The 14,780-nt window shown below is 47.8% G+C and overlaps 1 protein-coding gene across 1 annotated transcript in view; it reads left to right on the top strand.

Moving 5' to 3' along the window:
• LOC134051787 (voltage-dependent N-type calcium channel subunit alpha-1B-like) overlaps positions 1–14,780 on the top strand; it is a 288,493-nt gene that overhangs the window by 196,777 nt on the left and 76,936 nt on the right. The gene's annotated exons all lie outside the window — the stretch shown is intronic.

Below are 14,780 nucleotides of genomic sequence, written 5' to 3'. Positions count from 1 at the left end.
GACCTATAACGATCAAATCAAGTGCTCAACTGAACAACTCATACAGGGATGGAATGTCCATCGTCAGGAAACTCCAGAGGGCTCAGCAGCCCCTAAATCCCAGATAAGGGGTGGTTTACAGCCCTAAATCCTGGATAGGGAGTGGTTTACAGCCCTAAATCCTGGATAGGGAGTGGTTTACAGCCCTAAATCTTGGATAGGGGGTGGTTTGCAGCCCTAAATCCTGGATAGGGAGTGGTTTACAGCCCTAAATCTTGGATAGGGGGTGGTTTGCAGCCCTAAATCCTGGATAGGGAGTGGTTTACAGCCCTAAATCTTGGATAGGGGGTGGTTTGCAGCCCTAAATCCTGGATAGGGGGTGGTTTACAGCCCTAAATCTTGGATAGGGGGTGGTTTGCAGCCCTAAATCCTGGATAAGGGGTGGTTTACAGCATTAAATCCTTTGGATATCTCTCTCCAGTGCAGCAGGGCCGATATAGGGACCTTTTGGCACCCAAACCCACCCCAACACTTCATTTCTCCTGCTCTTCATCCCCATGGTACTCTGAGGGTAGAGCAGATGCTGTGTCCTGGCAGATCAGATCCAGAGCTGGACATGCCACAGTGCTGGGTGTTCTTAAAAATGAGATTTTTGGCAAATGGAAATATCCCCGGAAACCAGACCCCTGTAAAACTCAGGTACAAAGGACTGAGATCCAACCTGTAGGTTTCCCAGTAAAACTGGGACTGAGCTCCTGCAAAGGTGGTTTCACCCAATCAATTTATATTTGTACTTTCCTCTCAGGATTTTTTTAATATCGTTTAATGTTATTTTTCCAACATGGGAAAATGGATTTCTATAACAACAGCAGGCATCGATGGCACAGATCGATGTTCTGAAAACATTGATATTTTCCCTGCCTGCATCAGTCTAAACAGGGTGGTGGCAGAGAACACCATGATGTGGATTTTCTTAATCATGATGTTCATGTTCCCAGTGTTTGGCCACCTCCCACAGAGGTGACAAAGCTGTCCCTGGGCTGAGCCTTGGGAAAAGTCACATTTTTTGTGCTACGTCAGGGCTGAGGTGCTGTTTTCTTCCCTTCCCTTGTCAGTCCTGCTCTGAGCACTGAGTGTGGCTCCCCCTAAACCTCCTTCCAGCCCTTCCCACGCTGCTGGATCCTCCACCTCTGGCGTTTTTCCTGTGCCAATACAGAGTGAGCTGTGCCTGAAGAGGAATTGTTTTGCACTCTGTGACTTACGAGGTTTGGGGTTTTTTTAATTCTGTGAGGCAATGGATTACAGTTGCAGCCAGATCCAAGGGCATAATTTCATCACCAGTTCTCCTGCCCCAGCCTCCCCTCCTAACCAAGCCCCATAAGATTTACACATTCAGTGCCTTGGAATTATCCCCTTGCCCCCCCTCCTCTGCTCTGAGCTCCGTTTATTCTGTTGGTGACTAAACATCATTTCCTAAGCATAAGGAGCTCTTGTTATCCAGGGTTCCAGCCTGCTCAGAGGCTCTGAAGAGGCACCTTCACCTTCCCACCTGGAATTGGATGCTGGATGGAATTGGTTTGTGATTGATGGACACCAGGGATCTCCTTTAATAACAGGCTTATCACTGCAGTGCTGGGGAGGCATCGTTTGTCTTGCATCTGCCTCACAGCATCCTGCACTGGCTTTGGAGCTCCCAGAAATCTCCTCCACCAAAGGGATTCACCTGAACAGATTTTTCTGACCTTTTTCACCTGGTGAACTCTATCCTGAAAGGGCCTTTTTTATTTAGTAGCTTCTCTAAAGTGGATGAAAAGCGAGGCTGGTGCCTTGGTTTGGAGCTCGTGCTCCATCCAGCTTCACCACAGGGACTCACCTGAGCAGATTTGTCTGATCACAGTTGGTTTTTCACCCGGTGAACTCTATCCTGAAGGATTTATTTTGTGGCTTCTCTGGATGAAAAAATGAGGCTGGTGCCTTGGTTTGGAGCTCCTGCTTCATCCAGCTCCCAGCATTTCTCTGCTCCACCACAGGGATTCACCTGAGCAGATTTGTCTGACCACAGTTGTTTTTTCACCTGGTGAACTCCGTCCAGAAGGATTTATTTAGGATGAAAAGCAAGGGTGGTGCATTGGTTCTGTCACTGTTTGTAATGTTTGGCTGAAAACAGGAGATGTGTTTGATTCGAGCCCATTGTTTCATTCTTCTTTTTTGGTGACTTTTTTTGTTTGTTTTCCGTTTAGCATTTTCCTTGCTTTGTTGTTTCTGGAGGTGAGTTCTGGGTTTGTTCAGCCCCTCTGTGTCATTTGCCCTGCTCAGCCTCTGCACCTGAGGGACTTCACAGAGCCAGGGGTCTTTAGGGCAAACCATTGGTGCAGCTTCCTTGGCAGCCAGACCCCAGGACGGGGGGACAAGGGGACAATTCCGAGGCACTGGATGTCCAAAGCGCTTTTTGGTGCCACTGTCAGTGGAAGAAAGAGCCCTCAGGCTTGACCCTGTGGGTCACACAAAGACCCCAAAGCAAACATGGGTTTTTTCCTGGTTTTGCCTGGCCTGATGCCTGAATCCCCTGTTTGGGTTCCTCCTCTGCCTTTCCTATCCTAGCCAGAGCTGCACCAATGGCCCGTACAAAAGGGGCTGCCAGGAGCACACCCTGCCCCAGGCAGGGCATGACCTGGGGCTCACCTGGCACCCACAGTGCCCTCTCCTCACTTTTTATTGGCAAAAGCCTTAAATTAGCAATTTTTCAGCACCCCTAAATTTGTAGGAGCCCTCCAGGTAGTCAGCCACACTTTGAGGACCTTTTTGCACTCTGTGATTTATGAGGTTTGGGGTTTTTTGAATTCCATGAGGTAATGGATTACAGTTGCAGCCAGATCCAAGGAAATAATTTAATCACGGGTGTGAGGTGTGAGTTTTGGGTGGGAGGAGAACTTGGGTGGTGGGTGAAACGTTGTGGGCAGTGGCAGAGACAGCTCCTGGATGTGGGCACCAGACCTAAGCACCGTTTGTCACATTGCCCACTGCTGCTCCAGGGTGATTTGGGCTTCCCAGGACAGCTTTCCAGCCTGCAAAGACCTCCTTCTGTCTCCAGGGCTGGTTTCTGCTGGCTCCTCCTGGGGTTGCTCACAGAACTGGTGCTGGAATTGCAGCCCCACAGGGGGACAGTGCCTGTCAGTGTGAGCAAGGCAGAAAAGCCACCGAAGGTGGCCCCTCAATCACTTCAGCCTGACTCCTCTGGCCCTTTTGTACAGGTCTGGGGGTGCAGGGAGGGGGGAGCTGCTCTGTTTCTCCAGGTTTTCCATCTCGGAGGTTCCATGTTTTCCTTCTGTCTTGGGAGTGCCCTGGCTGATTTCCACGTCTCTGTTGGGCTCTGGGGACCCAACAGGACCCAGCAAGAAGCTGCCTGAACACCCAGCCCGTGCCCTGTGCTGTGCTGGGGGGTGTAGATTAGAAGAGGTGTTCTTTTTCTCTTGCTGGTTGTGATTTCTTCCCTCTCCTCCTCCCCTGGAGTGTGTCTGTGTGTGAGGTTCTGGTTCCTCCTGTGGGTTTTCCTTTCTGTCCTCGCTGTTGGTGTCCCTCAGCCACACCCAAAGCCACCCTGGGCTCTGTCCCTCCTTTCTGGTAAGTAGCATCTGGTAAAAGTCAACTCCTGCTGTCATTTTACCCTGGAAAAGGAGGCTGTGCCGGCCCTGCTGTTTCACCCACGGCAAATTCCTGGTTCCAAAAAGGCAGATCCAGCCACGGGAGCAGAGCAGTGACCCTGGAGTGCTGCAGGACTTGTGTCACATTCCCTGCACAGGTGACAAGGACAGAGCGTGGCCTCCATCCTGCCCAGCTCCAAATGAGGCAGGGAGACACACAGAGCTTCATCCCAGCCTCCCGCTGAGGGATGTTCATCTGCTCTCCACAATTCATCCCAAAAGCTCCACACCTACTGCAGGGGCTTGGTGCTGACTCCCAGGTAACTCAGGGCAGCCCCGTGCATTCTCTTCCAGCCCAAAGGAATTTCTCGGTTATGCCTGAGGAATTCGTGCAGGCAGGGGCTTGTTCTCTACAGGATTTTGCTGCCAAAGAGTAAAAAGGTGCCCAGCTTGAGCAACTTGGAAATAATAATTTTGTTGGCCAGCATGCAGGACGTGCCACCCCCACTCTGCCTCTGCTCCTATTTCATTTGGCACCAGACAATTAGGGAAATCCTGAGGTTTAGGTTAAATATTTCACCTGGCTGCTCAGTAGATTATTTGCTTCAAGAAAAACTTTAATGATGCCTTCCATAATTTTTCTTATATTCACTCCAGGTTTCTGAACCTCTGGATTTTGTGTTATGTGCATTATCTGAGCCAACATTTCTGTTTAGAACAATCCATTAATTTTAATAAATGTATGTTTAAAACTTTACTTCTATGATACCCAAAGAACATTAGATTTTAACTGGGCCTTCTGGTTAGCTAGAATTGATTATTAACGAATTCAAATGCTTGTGAAAGCAGGAGGAAAAATGCTGCAACTGAAAAGGCAAATCAGGAGGTGAAGGGATTTTATTTTCAGTTTTGGGGACAGTTTTTGGAATGTTGTAGATTGTTAAAAATAATCATTTAGAGCTAGGAAAAAATTAATGCCTCACGCCAGGATTGATGAGGATATTTAGTATTCTGGTTTTCTGTGGGTTTCCTGCCTTTTCTGTGTGACTCAGTAATTTCCATGTTTAGAACCACACCACATAAATGGTGTGGAGGAGAATCTACAAAATTCCTTGAGCTGCAGGAAGCTCCTTTCACCCCGGGTCCTGCCCCGGTGGAGCTGCAGCAGAGCTTTTAGGCCCAGTGCCCCATTTTTGAGCCTGGCCCATCCCAGTCCCTGTCCAAGGAGAGGTGGTGTCTCCAAGAGCCAGGGAGGCAGGGACTGAGGAGGAGCTGCCTGGCACCAGCTGCTGGAGCTCAGGTGGATTTTGGAGCCCGAGGTCCTTTCCCCAGCCCTTGCTCCGTGCTGGAGCTTCCTCCTGGTGCCGAGAGCAGGAGCTGGCATCCTGCTCCCCTTGGAAAGGAGGATTTGCAGCACGATCCCCACGTGCTGCAGCCAGACCTCCCCCGAGGTGGCTCCTGCAGGATTTTGGCGGTGTGAGTACCAGGGAGCCCTGGAGCCCCGAGATCGTCGCGTGCCTTTTGGTCACCTTTGCCTTCTGGCTCCATTTTGGTTCCGTTTTGGACTCTTTGGTTGTGTGCCCGTTCTCCAGGGGGTGGCGTGTCCATGGCTTCCACAATCCTGGAGCTTGCCCGGTCTCCTCCCCGTCTGCATCCGACAGGACACGGCCTGTACGAGTCTCCTCCTGATGTCTTTTATGGTTTCTCTGCTCGTTTTTTGTTTGTTTGTTTTTGTTTGGTTGGTTTTTTTTTTGGTTTGGTTTTTTTTTGGCTTTTTCTTTTCTCACTTTTTGTTTTCTTTGTTTGTTTTGTTTTTTTGCATGTGCAGTTTTGTAAAGCAAACTCGAGGTACTGTATCTCGCAGCTCGTCAGTCTCCAGCGTAAATTCACCGTGAGTTGCTCTCTGTTACGATATTCACTACATGGATTTCTCATTTAGAGCTCTATAAACCTTCCCCTTCTCCCGGTGCCTTCACTCTCCCTGTGGTTTTTTTCCCCCAAAATCATTCCCATCATTGTGGAAAGCCTCCAGACCAACATCCAGGGAAAGGACTGGAAGGTGTCATTGTCATTTGATGCTTGTGACTTGTGAGCAACTCTTGTGTTTCATACATTGACTGTGACTTCTCCTCCTCCTTCCTCCATTTTTCTCCCTTAATTCCTTTCCATCATTTCTCCTGAACTACTGCCCTCTCTTCTCCTGTTTTCCCTCATTTGATGGTTTGTCTTGTTCTCACTTGTATTTCTTTCTGTTCTTTGTGTTTATTCTGTGCTGGGCTGTTGGCTTTGATGTTCCACCAGTGTTTGCACTCTGGGTTCAGTGGGAGAACCAGGAGAGTTCTTTTGGAGGGAAAACTGGAGGAGGACTTCAAAAGAATTCTGGAAATGGGGTCCAAATGAGACTAAATTGGAAAACTCTTGCAAAGCTGGTTATGTCTTTGCTCTCTGACCTTCTCGAGCTGGAGCTTAAAGCGACAGATTTTGTCCAGATGAGGCTCTTGGCAACTCCTCTGGAGCTGGAGTTGAGCAAACACCGTGGCAAACTCTCTCTCAGTCCATGTGCTTCCTCCCAATCCAATCCTGCTGGCTGTGCTGTGAGTCAGGGTGTGCTTTGACACTGAGCAGGTTGGTAAAAACATCATTACTGCTGCTGACTAACCCCAAAAACTCCTCATCAGCTCCTGTCCCACCCCTGCGAGTGTCCTTTGGCTTCTCCTTTAACTATGTGACCTTGTCTTTCTTCTTTAATGCTTTTGGAGACTCAAGTAAGTGCAATTCCAGCCTGGGGGTTTGTCCTGGCCCCACAGCAGGGACCAAGGTACTGTGAAGCCAAGGAGCTTTTCCAGCAGCTTTTCCTCGCTGACATTTCCCTGGGTGTTTTGGGGCTCCTCGTGCACTGGGTGGGTCTTGGACAAGTTGGGATTTAAAATCTGTCAATGCTTTATATGGGTTTAACTTCTGGGACCAAGACTGAGCTCTGTGAGTGCCCAAAGTTGGTGTGACCTGTCTGTGCCCTGGGAAAATTAGGGGAATAAATGAGATTTAGTCACCTTTTGGATCATATCTTCCAATGTATTTCCTGGCTCCTGGGAGTTTTGACTGGCAGAAAGACACAGACAGGGCTCAGCTGCACTTTGGGTGCCTCCCACCCTGACAGAGGGGACAGGATGGAGAAAGGGAGGTGCTGGGAGCTGCCCTCTCCCCAGAATTCCAATTTCCCCTGCAGAAGTTACCCCAAACTGCCCCAAATCAATGTCTTCCCAACGAGGAACAAAGCCTTAAAAAACCCCCAAAACCAACACAACTATTTTATCCCCTTCTCCAAATTTCCAGAGGCACAGTTGCATTTTCTAAAAGGATGAAATCAAAGTACAGTACCAAAATCCTTTTGGAAGGAGGATTTGGCCACATTTTGAGGCATTTTTCATCAGGGCTTGTTGTTAATTCCCCACCAGAGCAGACACCCTGGAGTTTAGCTTCTGTGACCAAGGTTGAGCTTTTGTGACTGCCCAAAGTTGGTGTGACCTGTCTGTGCCCAGGTCTCATGGCTCATGGGGTTGGGACAGTGAAAATTAGGGGAATAAATTAGATTTAGTCATCTTTTGGATCATTTCTTCCAATGTATTTCCTGGCTGCTGGGAGTTTTGACAGGCAGAAAGGTGCAGAGATGGATGAGCTGAATGTGCTTTTTTTTCCTCTATGAATATTAAGGAGCATTTCCCCAAAAACCTCCAGAAATCCCCCAGGGAAAAAAAAAAAAAAAAAGATTCAATAAATGACTGAACCCCATAAGAATGTGAAATATATAAAAGTACAACCACCCCAGAGCTTCAGGGCCACCGTGGAGTGTGCAGACAGCTGAAGGTTTTATTTACTCAGTGCAAATGTCATGGTTAGAAATGGGTTTTATTTTATCTTTTTTTAAATTTTAAATTCAAATCACGAATCTGGACCAGCCCCTCTTAGGGCTAGGCAGGTGCTGAGGGTTCTCTTTTCTTTGGGAATGTTGGGATAAGCTCAGGATGCCTCTGTGGGACGGTTTTGCTGTAATTACTCTGATAACTGGGCTAATTTTTGAGCACAGGTGGAAATGGGGCAGTAATTTAGTGATCAAGAAGGGCTTCAAAGGTTGCAAAAAATCCCAATGCCTTTAATTCCCTTCCTTGCTCAAACAGTGCCTCAGTGAGAACCAGGACTCAGCCGTGGTCCTTTGCTCTGAAAGAACAAAACTTATCCCAAAATCTTTTGAGATACAGAGGGTTGGGTTTTCCATGTGCTCTTCGATTATTTAAAAAAAAATTCTAACTAAAAAAATCTATAAATTTTTAAATAGTAAGACATTAAGTGCAAAATACAGGAGACAGTTTCTTTAAAAAATTTAAATAATCTCAAGTTGAGTCATTTTCTTGTGGTAATTCCAGCCTTTGGTGCTGTCACAAAAACGTTCCACAATTCCAGCATGGGACAAAATGAATTTTTCATTCACTGAGCAGAGGGAATTAAATACACATCTGCTCTATTTCCTTGAGTAGATTTATCTAAAATACACACTGAATTTGGCAATTAATTCAAATGTACATAGGTGGTGACACACAGCCAAGGGAATAATTGTGCTGGATTTTTCCAATAGTTTTAAGAGTTGTGGGATGTTGAATTTTCAGATGAATCCTTAAATTGCAATAGGTGATGAAAACCAATGAGTAACTTGAGGTTTTCTTTTAGTGCTGTTTATTGTTTATTTTTATTAGGACCCCAAGCTGCCAGTCCTTGCTTGGGTGTGACACATTCCATGTTCTTAAGGCAAATTCTAGAGTGGGAAATAAAGGGAAAAACAGTTCCATAAAATGGAAATGCTGAATTCCTGCACCTGCCACTGATATTTCTTTTCCAGATTAAAACTCAGATTCATTTCCCAGCCCGCTTCCTTTTTTCTTTTTTCTTTTTTCTTTTTTCTTTTTTCTTTTTTCTTTTTTCTTTTTTCTTTTTTCTTTTTTCTTTTTTCTTTTTTCTTTTTTCTTTTTTCTTTTTTCTTTTTTCTTTTTTCTTTTTTTTTCTTTTTTCTTTTTTCTTTTTTCTTTTTTCTTTTTTCTTTTTTCTTTTTTCTTTTTTCTTTCTTCTTTCTCCTTTCTCCTTTCTCCTTTTTTCTTTTTCCTTTTTTCTTTTTTCTTTTTTCTTTTTCCTTTTTTCTTTTTCTCCCTTCTCCCTTCTCCATTCTCCATTCTCCCTCTGTGATGTTTTGGCTTGGTTTTTATCAAAAGTTTGGAGTTTAGGGTGGGATTTTGGTCTGGACTATTAGCCAGAACATCTTCTGGAGAGTGGGGCTTCAACACTTCAGAGGAAAGAAATAACTTAAAGCAAATATTCTGTAAATAAAGCAGAATTTGCCTGGGGTTTGGGAGAATTTAATGGTTCCACGAATTTAATCCCATTGTGTTCTTTGTTCAATCAAGCCACAGCAATCAGGCTTTAAACCTCCATTTTTTATTCTGTTTTAACCCGCTCACCCTGTTTTTCATTACTGAGTGTGGAATTCTTTGATCACAATTCATAACTGAAATATCAACCAGAGCTTGATGCCTGCAGAGGGATCTGGTGCCTAAGGACAGCAAAACCACTTGAGACAGAAGGAATATTTCCTGGCATTTTCTGAGGATCAGGATGTGCATAAAGCAAACCCCCAGATTTGTATTCCTGGGACGAGGATGGCAGGTACTGAAAACTGACATAATTCCTCTTCTCGGAGAAATAAGGAGCAGCATGAGGGTACTGAGTTGTGGCTGGCTGGTTTCCCTTCTGATAGGGAAAACTCCAGCAGAAAGCAGGAAATGTTTGGATCTGTTCACAGCAGGAAGCTTTGGCCTGGCTGAGCTTTGTGCCCCTTCAGAGCTGCACGGAACAAGGGGTTCAAGAATAATTTTGGAGTGATTAAAATTTGGAGAAAAATTACCTAAAACCAAGATTGTTATTCCCCTCAGAGATAGTAACACTTTAAAAGGTGTTTTCTGCACCTTGGTTCTGGTGTCTGTGATGCTTCAGCTCCTGGGAATGCTTGGAGCATCTCCCAAGGGAGCTCAGGAAGGAGATGGAGCTCAGAAGGATAAAAAAGGTGCTGAAGCATTCAAGCACCAACTCCAGGGTCACTGGCAAAACACATTATTTAAACCCCAGAGCTCAGTTCAGCTGAGAGAAAATTGTCTTAGCAACTCACAGAGAGATAAAACATTGGGCTTTGTGCACACAAACCCCGAAGTGAAATATCCCATTGTGTTTTCCAAGTGGAAAATGGAGATATGGAGTTTATGAACCCTGAGTTCATGAACAGAAAATAGGATTTGAGTGGAAAGGTTTTGTTGCATTTCAACAAAAAATTCCCTTCTATCTGAAACATAGAATTTCACAGCCACCGTGTTATGTGTGGTTATTTTTAACATAGAATTATTATCTTTCCATAGGCTGCTTTCATTCATTATTTACTGCAGCAAAATTTTAAGGATTTCCATGAAGTGCAGCAGTGATTTCAAAGGTTGTGGGAACAAAATCCTGAATCATTAAAGGAGCACCTTAAGATTAGAGTCTGACTAAACACACGTTTCCCTTTCTTGAACAAACCACACAGCAGTTGCAGTTTTTATTTATACCAATGTCAGTCATTGGTTCATTAATATCAATTTTATTTGATTCTCCAGGAATTGCAGGGTTTTCTTTCCAGCCACAGGCAGGAGTTGTTTGTTGGTGTCTCAATCCAAGGAAAACCAGTGGAGCTGGTGCCAGCTCAGTATTTCCAGCCTGGAGGATCTGGGGATGGAGCAGAGCCTTCAAAGAGTTCCAAATATTCCTGAAAATAGGGATGGGGAGTAAAGCAGTGAATTAGCAGCAGTGGTTGTGGGCGGGTCAGGAGTGATTTACAGGGCAATTTCCCTAATGGCTTCAGGAGGGTTTGAAGCAGCCAGCGGTGAGCAGGGTTCAGATAAGTAGTTGGCTTTATGGTTTTTTTATCTTGTTGGGTTTTTTTTGTTTGTTTTTTTTTTTTCTTTTTTTTGGTGGAGTAAATATTTGTTATCACAAATCCTCTTTTCGATCAGTTTAGTTTTGATCCCCTCTGCTCGTGCTGTAGCTGGGCTGTGTCTGCCCAGATTTGTGCAGAATTCCCTGCCCCAGACAAGGGGGGAAGCAGAGGAATTCGTTTCTGCCCCTTTGATGTTTTTCCATCTTCTCGGAACCCCTCCTGTTGCTATATTTGCCCCCGGGCAGGCAGCTGGGCTGAAGCTCTGCTTTAAGGGGTGCCATAAATCAGCTCCCAGGCTGTCCCCATGCCCAGAGAGCACCAGGACAGGAGGAGCTGCCACAAATCCCCGAGCTCAGTGGCTGTGGGGACTCGGAGAGAACCAGGCTTGGATAAATGCAGCTGGACAAGCAGCTGAACGTTACCCACTGCTCTGGCTCTGCAGTTCTCAGCACTGTCCCCACAGGGCCCATCCTGCTCAGGTGCTTTGCCCCTGTTGCTACAGCAGCCCCTGTGCCCAGCTCTGGCTCCTGAGTGGTATTTTTGGGATGACAGGATTTGGGATGCTCCTCGCTGCTCTGGAGATGGAATTGAGCTCACATGCACTGTGTTTTCCTGATTGGGCTTTTATATCCTGATTTGCCTTTAAGAGAAGATAAATCTGGAGTGTTTTCCCTGTGGAAAGAGGAATGGCTGTGCAGGCATTGCCTCTGCAGCTCCTTTCTGCAGGTGTTGGTGCCCAGAGCCAGCGGGTGGCTTTGTGCCGGGGTTTTTGGCACTCGCCTCCGTGACTTGTGTCAGCGTTAAGGATGCAGCTCATTTGCAGCTTCTGGGAAGTTCCAGGTTGGAATGTCAGTGCCTGTTTTACACAGGGATCAGAGCAGAACAGGCTGGGGTGATGTGTGCCCTGCCTGGTTCCTGCAGGTTCTCAGGGGTGCAGTTCCCCGGCAGCACCTCTCACTTAGCCCTGAGTGATGGGCAGTGGGGACGGCTCAGAGATCATTTAAAAGCTGATTTATGTCCCTGGTGGAACTGAAGCACAAGTGCAAAAGCCCTCCTGCAGTGGCACAGCTCGAGGATCAGCCCTGAATCCCAGCCTTCCTCCTCACCACATCCATCCTGCCCGAGGGGACTCTGCTGGGCTGGGATGGGCTCAGCACAGGCACTGAGGGACAGGCGGTGTCCGTGGGAGCTGCCTGATGATTTTCTCACTGTTTTGCTTTGGGGAATCACTGCAGGGACACTGAGGCGTTTTGTCCCAGCCCTGCTGTTTCTGACCCGTGGCAATGGAGCGCAGGATGGAGCAGGGGTGGTTGTGCTCCTCCCTCTGCCCTTGGGCTGTAGATAAACTGGAAGCTTCAGCACAAAGACACTTTGCTAATTAATCATTAAAGCTGATTATCAGCTGCCCAAAGTAGAGGACAGAGGCCAGTCCCCACCCCAGGACTTTCATTATGGAGTGAGGAATATTCCCTAGGCACAGAGGTGTCTGTGGCAGCATTCAGGGAGCTCAGCCAGGCACGGAAAATCCCTGAGCTTTCCCTGAGTCTGGGCTTGAAGAGATTTGTAGCCTAGTTGGGTTTAGCAGAGCTAAAACCTGGAGCATGGCAGAGTAAGGCACCCACCCACACCAGAGGATGTGCAAGACATCCCAGGATGCTCATCCCAGGCAGCTCCACCTCTGCTGCCTGTGCAGAGCTTCTCCTGTGCCTTCCCATGGGAAATCCTTGGACAGGGCAGCAGGGCTGGGCAGTCAGAGGCTCTGCATGTTCATCACTCCTTCTCAAACCAAGGAAAGCTGCTGATGAATGAGAATATTTTAATTTTTCATAATTTTGAGCTAAAGAAAGTGGTGAGTGCCCACTGTGATGGGGCTGTTCATCCTTGTGCCAGCTTGGAGGGGCTCTCCCTCAGGAGGAGCCTGTCCTCCCTTGAATGTGGGATTTGGGGAGAATAGGGCTCCGAGTTATTTCTCCAGGACCTTCTGGTACTATTTACATTTAGAACTGTGATCTTTATCACTTATTCTCCTGCTGTGGTGCAAATGGGGGACTCGGCTGCTGGAAAATTACTCCAGAACTTGGCAACAGGGTGTAGATATTTAATTTTGGTGTTCGGCTCTGATTTTGGGATTAAATGAGGTTTCTTCACATCTGCCTGGGTGCTCTCATGAGGGTTTTAGTGAATTTTTGCCTCTGTAGCACCACCAGGCAGCAGCAGCCTCGGTAAAGAAGCGATTCCCCAGCAGAGCCCAGCGACACAAAACCCTTCTGACAGCTCCCACTGTGCCACATGAGCGTGGCTGGACGTCACCTCCCCAGGGTGTGCACACGGTGACAGAACCAGACAGTCCCAATCAGCACCACAACACGCAGGAGCTGCTTTTTTTCCACTGCCAGGAGAGATCAGAAAATGCGTAAGGAAGTTGTGTTTGCCTCCCATGTGGGCTCTGCTCCCTCCAGCTGCACAGCTCACGCTGAGGTGTGGGGAATGGAGAAGTAAGAGCAGGCTGGGAGGAGGAAAATGCCTTTCCTTGTTTTGCTAGAAAAAGTTTCATTAAGGAAAAATGGAAAATAAGTGCTGAACCTCCACGAGGTCAAATCCAGAACTTGCCCTGGCAGCCAGTGAAAAGCAGAGTTTGACTTGCAGTTTTTAGGAGGAAAGGAAAATGTCTTCCCTTCACAACCTTCAAACCCTGGTTGGGTTTATGGCCACTTAGAATGTGGTGGTGAGAACCCAACTGCTGTGCTGAAAAATCAAAGCATTCAGGCCATGCCAGAGGAGGTGTCCTCGTCACAAGAGGTGACAGAGCTGAGCTGGTGTCTCCAGTTGTTCCCATCTCATCTTCATCTTGAGATATTGAGATGGGGAAGGGTCTGAAGGGGTCACACAATGTGGGACTGAGGGCACTGGGATTGTTCACCTGGAGCACACTGAGGGCACTGGGATTGTTCACCTGGAGCACACTGGGGGCACTGGGATTGTTCACCTGGAGCACACTGGGGGCACTGGGATTGTTCACCTGGAGCACACTGGGGGCACTGGGATTGTTCACCTGGGGCACACTGAGGGCACTGGGATTGTTCACCTGGAGCACACTGGGGGCACTGGGATTGTTCATCTGGAGCACACTGGGGGCACTGGGATTGTTCACCTGGAGCACACTGAGGGCACTGGGATTGTTCACCTGGAGCACACTGAGGGCAGAGCTCCCCGGGGCTGCAGCTCCTCCCGAGGGGCAGCTCCGGGCTCTGCTCTGGGCCAGGGACAGGAGCCAGGGAACGGCTGGAGCTGGGCCAGGGCAGGCTCAGGCTGGAGATGAGGGAAAGGTTCTTCCCTGAGCCAGAGGGTGCTGGGCACTGCCCAGGCTCCCCAGGGAATGGTCCCGGCCCCGAGGCTGCCAGAGCTCCAGGAGCGTTTGGACAGCGCTGCCAGGGATGGACAGGGGGGATTGTTGAGGGGTCTGGGCAGGGACAGGGGCTGCACTGGGTGATTCTGGTGGGTCCCTTCCAGTTCAGGATCTTTTATGGATCTGTGTGTGACTCTCCGTCTCTCTGGGCTCTTTTCCTGGTGCACAGGACAGTTTCCCATTCTCCAGTGATGTGTGGGCTGGCTGGTCCATGCTCACCTGGAAGTATGCTGTGGATTTAGAGCAGTTTTAGACTTGGCTCTGAACCATGAGCCAGCAGGGCAACACAGCTGGAAAACAACCCCTGGGGCTGGCTGGAAGGGGAAGGGGTTGGTGGCAGGCTCAGATCCTCAGGGACAGGTTTCATTTTCCCTGCTCCTCCTGCTGATCTAACTTCTCTTGCCCACCGCTAATTTCCTGATCCAGATATTTCCAGGTGGGGAGAAAAGTGCTGCTAATTTTGGGAAACTTTGTGGGCTGTTCCAAAGCTCTGGCTGGGGTGTGTGATTTTTGTGTGCTGACGTTTTAATCCTTCAGACTATTCCCAAGGCTTCCACATTTTCGAAACGCAGAATAACTCCTTTCCAGAAGGCTGATTTCATAGTGTGTGGGCAAACTAACACGGATGATCCCGCTGGCTTTCCCTGCTCATGTTCTCTCTCCATCCCTGTTACTCCTTTGGTTCGACCCTCTAATTCCCCACCTCAGCTGAAAATTCCCTCTTTTTTTTGGTTGGTATTTAGGGAAT

Source organism: Cinclus cinclus, chromosome 19 (assembly GCF_963662255.1).
Source record: "Cinclus cinclus chromosome 19, bCinCin1.1, whole genome shotgun sequence".
NCBI classification, from domain to species: domain Eukaryota; kingdom Metazoa; phylum Chordata; class Aves; order Passeriformes; family Cinclidae; genus Cinclus; species Cinclus cinclus.
This window is presented reverse-complemented; position numbering and strand designations above follow the sequence as displayed.